Source organism: Toxorhynchites rutilus, chromosome 3, assembly GCF_029784135.1.
Source record: "Toxorhynchites rutilus septentrionalis strain SRP chromosome 3, ASM2978413v1, whole genome shotgun sequence".
Taxonomy (NCBI): Eukaryota; Metazoa; Arthropoda; class Insecta; order Diptera; family Culicidae; genus Toxorhynchites; species Toxorhynchites rutilus.
Window position 1 is genome coordinate 99,419,107 of NC_073746.1, and position 7,364 is coordinate 99,426,470.

The window sequence follows — 7,364 nt, forward strand, 5'->3', positions numbered from 1 at the left end:
TGAGTTATTAATAGAACTATATATATAAACAATTTTCTTACATCTATGGTTAGTTAGGTGGATAACCGATTACTCGAGTTTAGGAGGGTGACATATTTTTAGGAGAAGGATGGGATATAAGGAAATTGTAACAATGTTGATGAACACTCATTTCTTAAATCTATTCGTATATCTATAGTGTATTTACATTTCAACTTATTCTACTATTTATAGAAAGGGGACAATTTACCCGCAAAGGAAGGAAAGGAGGGTATAAGGATGTAGGGACAATCACACACGAAGATCTATAGCTTTTAGGAAAACTTATATATGGGACATGGGGGGGGGTGGTTGGTTGCCATACAAATGAAACACAAATTTCTGCATTACTCGAGAATTAATCAAGAAAATTAAACTAAATTACGCATATGAAGGTTTTAGGGTGCAATAAATGTTTCTATGATGGTTAGACTCTCCACCCTCCTCTCTAAGGGTGGGCTGTCATACAAATGAAACACAAATTTCTGCTTAACTCGAAAAGTAATCAAGCAAATGAAACCAAATTTGGCATGTAAAGGTTTTACCGGGCACGAAACGTTTTTATGGTGAATACACTCCTCCCCTCTCTCTAAGGAGGACTGCCATACTAACGAAACACAAAATTCTGCATAACTGGAGTACTAATCAAGCACAATTTGGGGTGTGTGGTTTTTTGGGTATGAGAAATGTTTCTATGATGGTATGACACTCCTCTGGAATGAAGAGGGGGTCCCGTAAAAATATTGCACATATTGCAACCAAAAATACTCCAACCAAACATGACAATTGAAAATTTTCGGAAAACTCTGAAGGAAAAAAGGAAAATTCGGAAAATTTAATTCCCATATGTTCTACAATTACATAGTGACAAGTGCTGTTAGTCCGTTTGATGTTTGCGCTAGCGAAATTGATTTTTGTTCGAAAGTGGAAATGTATTTTAATGTGATGAAACGCACTCCTAAATCTTCTTCTATCTATACCAATAAAAAAGAATCGCCGAATGTGTTGATAAGAGCAGAACTCGAGGAATAGGGATTTAGGGCTGCCTTTATTCTATTCTATTCTTATTTTCAGTATAAAACATTTATTCCATGTAACGGAGAAACATGTGATTTGCAAGGGGTTGAAAAATCTTGAACAAGAATTGTGTCTGAAAATAACCTGATATCATAACAATGAGTTTTGTTAGAAATACTAGGAATTTTATAGTAAACAGTAAATTCAACGAGGTCGATTGGAAGATCAATCAATGAACAGTTCTGCGATTGGACCCATGAACTTGCTCATAGTAAGAAAACGTGAATGTTTGAAGGTATTGATAACAAAAAACAAATTTTGGTCGGGACGAAGTTTGCCGGGTCAGCTAGTACGTTATAAAACTGCTTTATATACAAATACTTCCTAAATCTTTCGGGTAAGTGTCGCATTCGGGTAAATGTTACATTCGGGTATATGTCGCATTCAGGTAACTGTCAGTTCGGGTAGATATTACATTCGGGTAGCTGTCGCATTCGGGTATTTGTTACATTCGGGTAAGTGAAATTTGGGTGAATGTCTTTCTGGTACCTGTCTTTCGGGTGAGTGGGTTTCGGGTAAATGTGACACAATCCACATATATAACCACAGGAAATGTTTTTGTTTGTTTTTTTAAACATGAAGTAGAAATATGACGATTTAAATTTTTTTTTTATCACTACATAAGAGTGAAAAGGATCAATTTTACGATGAATATGAGTCGCTATTGATTATTTACTTTTCAACCACTAAAAACTTAAAAATAACAAACCAACACAGGATGCAATTCGGGTATGTTGAACGATCCAAAACTAGCAATGCATCACAACATTTCCACAATCTGAACATCGCGATGATATCAATACCACTCCTGTACTGTTTCGAGATTCGCTTTTCTTTAATAAATGCTGTTTCCAAACACTGTGCTGATTTCTCGCTTAACTTTTGAAAAGGTCCTATGTTACAAAAGTAAACAAATCGAGTTAATAGATACACGTTATCAGTTTGCAATCATTGAATGCATTACAAAAACAATCGTTCACGTATCTATCTTCTTCATCTTTTTATCGCCGATACATAAAATATCCAATGTGCAGATTCGGATTTTAAGCACTCGGCTGTTACTTCGGACGCCACTTTCCTCTAACGCTCGGAACGTCCGAAGTAACAAAGCAGTCAAAATAACACGAAGTCGTATTCGGTCGTTTTGAGTTTTTGTTTCTTACAGGAGTTGTTAGCGATTTCAGTGCAATTCAACAAGTGATAACAACAATAATCTGTGTTTAGAACGAAATGCTGATATTTGGATTGCTGTTTAGTAGTTAGTTTCAGATTCTCATCGTGCAACGTAATATGTTCAATGTGGAAACGCGGCAGTCAAAACGTCCAATGTAACATTTTTCGTTCCTAGGCTTCAAATTTAAGCTCAAATAACGGAACAACAGTTACGATTGGTTTTTCAGAGTTATTCTTAACTGCTAGTGGTGAAAGTAGTGATAGAGATCGATACCTTTCAAGACAATTCGCGGATTAATGTTCGAGTCTTCACCTTCGTTTTTCTCGATTTGACGAAATTGTTACATTGGACCTTTTCAAAAGTTACGCGAGAGTTCATTTTTATTGGGCGTAAATGTACGGGGCGGAATAGGTATGCCGCATTCCGCTTGGGGCATTTTTTCAACATAACCTGTAAATACAGCTGTCAAAATTTGTAAACATAGTTGGAAATAGTTAGATGTGGAATCATGGTACAGAATTATACCAGAACATCCGATTGTAAAAAGTGGTCAAAGACCTGTTTGAATGCGGCCACCGAGGCAGTGAAGAGTGGTACGTCAGTGTGACATGCAGTCTTAGCACATTGTATCCCGTGGAAAACACTTAAACGTTATTTACATTGAGCAGACTCTTTGCAGTTCCAGCTGCTCGGATCATTTGGTAATGTTTTTAACGACGGCTAGTAGATTATATTCTCGCTATGGTACAACGATTCTACAGTGTTACAACGAGAGAAATCCGGAAGCTGGCGTATGATTTGGCCGAAAGCAATTAGTCTGAATAGATTAATCGGCTGGTTTTCGAAAGCGCCACCAACAACTCTCACTTCGGACAAAGAAGCAACCTCCGCCGCCAGGTCATAAGGATTCAATCGCGTTATATATATTGCCCCGCATGGTAGCCGATTTTGCCCATAGTGCTTTCAATCGACGGAAATGGAACACATTTTCAAAAGTGTGAGTTTAAAATTTTTCCTCATAAATCTTTTTTAAAGCGAATTTGTAACGTAGTGTTAATCCCACAAACTGACAGCATGCGACTAACGCCATCTCAACGTCAAGTTGCATAAGTTCATTTTTGAGTCATTCCAATCTCCACCCAATCTTCTCTGCGATGTTTACGTTGAACGGAAATGCGAACCTACAGAACAAAAAAATAAAGAGGAGGACAATTAAGTGGGAAAGGGAGAAAAAGAGAGAAGGAGAGGTCGAAAAGAAAGATTAAAAAGCCAAGCACTTTTGTGCGGAGCGCCAAAGCCGTGAGTGGTGAGGATTTGAAGCGCGGGACGGAAGCAAAAAGAGGTCGCCGCGTAGAGAGAAAGAAACGAAGGTCCGAGTCCGTGTGTCCGGGGTGTCCGTGCGTGTGATAGTGGGGAGTGCTACCCGAGTGAATTGTGGGAGAGTCTCCACCCGACCAGGAGGACCGAGCTCAAGGATGCAGTGTCATTTGCCCCGAGTTTCCTTCAACTCGGAGCCGCAACATCCAGTGACTGGCAGTCTCTACCAGAGTGCCGTGAGTAACCTCTATTCAGAAGTGATCAACAAAAGCCCTATACCCGTGGAATGTCGTTCTTCCCCCCCCCCTTCTGAGTTGCCTCATTGTGGGTAGGAAGCATGGAAGAGGGTGTTTGAGACCCGTGACCCTGCAGGTCTCTAGCCGAACCTCTATCTGGTAACAGCCTTCCTCGGCGTTAGTGGCTTGTCACGGGCCGGGAACGTGCGTTACATATTCATGCAATGTACATCTATCAATAAGGTTTCAAATCAAGAGGTTTGAACATGTAGCACAATTTATTAATGTTCCTACATGATTTAGGGCATTTCTTTCTTAGGGGGACCATACAACACTGAATTAATCTTCTAGCCATGTAACTTCTCGTAATCGGAGATTCGCTTTCAGTTCCACCATACACACAGCGTCTCATTTTGTGAAATCAAGGCTTTGATGTTATATGTAGTGGTTTGTCTTGCTTATCCCATGATCTTTTGCGAACGATATCGTATTTTATCCGTGATGATTTGCTCCAGAAATGGGTTAACTTAGTAGTACTTCGCCGATGAAAATTAGTCAAAAATTTACAAAATGTAGCAAAAATTTACAATTACTCTCATGCGGCTTCCAAACATCGAGTTTCTCTGCGTAGTTTTTTTTTCAAAATATAAATTCTTATGCCTTGTTTATACAGTGTAAGGTTTTGCTGAATCGATCCTTCCACAATTTCAAAAATTATTGCGCTCAAGAAAAGTGACCTGAACAATTGATAACTGGGTGGTGCAATATCTGGTGGGGACGGCGGGTGTGCTATTTCACAGGCAAACCTAACATTTTCGGCCGGAATGCAAAGAGAATGAGGTTTAACATTGTCCTGGTGGAATACGATGTCTATTATATTGGCTAATTCTTTTAGTTTGTTCTGGATTGCCGACCTTAATTGCGTTTAGTTGCAAGCAGTACTTGCTAGAATTCATCGAAGCTTTGTAGTAGCACATAGAACGGAATTCCTTTCCAATCTTACCAGACACAAGATGCAATAGAATGGAACGGATATATTGTAGCGTTCTACGTAACGAAACATCACCAGGTAATTTATTCTTCATTTTCCTTTGGTTTATCACCTGTGGAGTTCTCAAAAGACAGATACAACAACAAAACCCATACCTAAGATAACTATGCCGTGCATTTTTCAAATTACAAGATTATAACATTCTTTGGTGGTGTCTTCGTCCTGACGGAATGTTTGATCCTCTTCTGCCAATGTAAATAAATTCATCGCTTTCAGTTCATTTGCGTTACTCTCAGAATACACATTTCAGCGGAACAGTTCAACGATATGAAAAAAATGGTATCTTATTGATAAATACGGAGTACTCGTAAGATGCGGCAAGATTGAAATTTGATAAAAAGAAAAGCAGAGCAGATTTCATTCATTTTGGATTATAGATAATAATGTATTTTCAAAAATATTCATTTTATGTGTCCACGTGGACATTATCTAAACCCCCTCCTCCCTCATCGTGGACAAGCGTGGACATTTTCGTATCCCCTACCCCACCTAAAGTTGTCCACGTGGTACAGCTTTTATGAAGATACTTGAGAGTAGATTCAGAAGAGATTTTTTGACATGGATAGAGGAATAACGCAAATGGAATTCGGAAACTTATAGTGAGGTCACGGAAAATAAAAAAAACAAATCGTTACTATTAATAAGGTTATCATTTTTACCAATAAAAACATGAAATAGAAAATAGAAACAAACTTGAAATTAAATTCAAGTGGAAAGAAATGAATTTTATCGTTTTTTTTTCGAAAACTGGATGAATGTCCATGTGACAGGGGTATAAGGATGACCACACTTGTCCGCGAAATATGTGGACTGATTTTCCTGTCCGTAGGGCATGACGTAGCACGCAAAGGCTTTTAAAAAAAAACAGGAAGTGGGTTATATCTATGGTATAACCGCAAGGGTGACGTAGGACTATCGTTGATTTAGAGATCATTTGTATGAAGTTGAATCTGAATTCATTCTGAATGAATGAATATTTGGAGAACTTCGAAAACGAGAGCGTTACGTTGGAGGCACAAGGTTTTATGCATCCAATATTGGATACGGAAATATCCTACTGATGGGGAAGAATAATCTTCAGAAGCTATCCTGTTGATTGCGATTGATTGAAAAATCACAAAACCTAATGTATTTGGTCACAGTGTTACATGGATAGAAAACATTAAAATAAACTCTTTCACATGAATATATTTTGAAAATTCCCAGAGGAACTGGCAGATTATTTTCAGTAACGATTAGTTATTTCCACATTTTCCTCGATACTGGAAGCCCACCAGTGGTTAATACCAACTCGATAACCACCTGTTAATAGCACTTGATTGAAACATATTTGGTCACAGTGTTACATGGATAGAAAACATTCAATTAAACTCTTTCACATGAATATATTTTGAAAATTCCCAGAGGAACTGGCAGATTATTTTCAGTAACGATTAGTTATTTCCACATTTTCCTCGATACTGGAAGCCCACCAGTGGTTAATACCAACTCGATAACCACCTGTTAATAGCACTTGATTGAAACATATTTGGTCACAGTGTTACATGGATAGAAAACATTCAATTAAACTCTTTCACATGAATATATTTTGAAAATTCCCAGAGGAACTGGCAGATTATTTTCAGTAACGATTAGTTATTTCCACATTTTCCTCGATACTGGAAGCCCACCAGTGGTTAATGCCAACTCGATAACCACCTGTTAATAGCACTTGATTGAAACATATTTGGTCACAGTGTTACATGGATAGAAAACATTCAATTAAACTCTTTCACATGAATATATTTTGAAAATTCCCAGAGGAACTGGCAGATTATTTTCAGTAACGATTAGTTATTTCCACATTTTCCTCGATACTGGAAGCCCACCAGTGGTTAATGCTAACTCGATAACCATCTGTTAATAGCACTTGATTGAAACATATTTGGTCACAGTGTTACATGGATAGAAAACATTCAAATAAACTCTTTCACATGAATGTATTTTTAAATTCCTAGAGGAACTGGCAGATTATTTTCCGGATCTTTCTCGATGCTGAATGGCATCCAAACGGAAAGAATTCCGCGCGTGTATGTGTGTGTGTAGCGGCTGCTTAGAGTTCTTCCCGGGGAACCGTTTGTGGCATCACTCTCCTCCTGATGGATTCCCTTCTGGCCTAAGGTGCACAAACAGGCTCTTGGTGACACCGTTCGTCCGCGCTTTCATGAAAAAATAAAGAGCTTCACCGCAACAGCGACAACATGCTCCAATCGCTGTTCAATTAGAACTGAGTGGATTTCCGAGCGCCGCTCGCTTATATACCGATTGGTGATTTCAATAGCCTGTTTTGAAAGCAATTTTAAGACTATTGAAACAAGTTTTTGGATCAAAAAGTAACAAGTATATAACGCGTAGACATTTTATCTTTCGAATGAAGTGTTTATCATACCATTTCGTTCAGTTGTTTAGGAGCTATTAACGCTCAAAATCTCGGTCTCCGGCGTAACGCTTT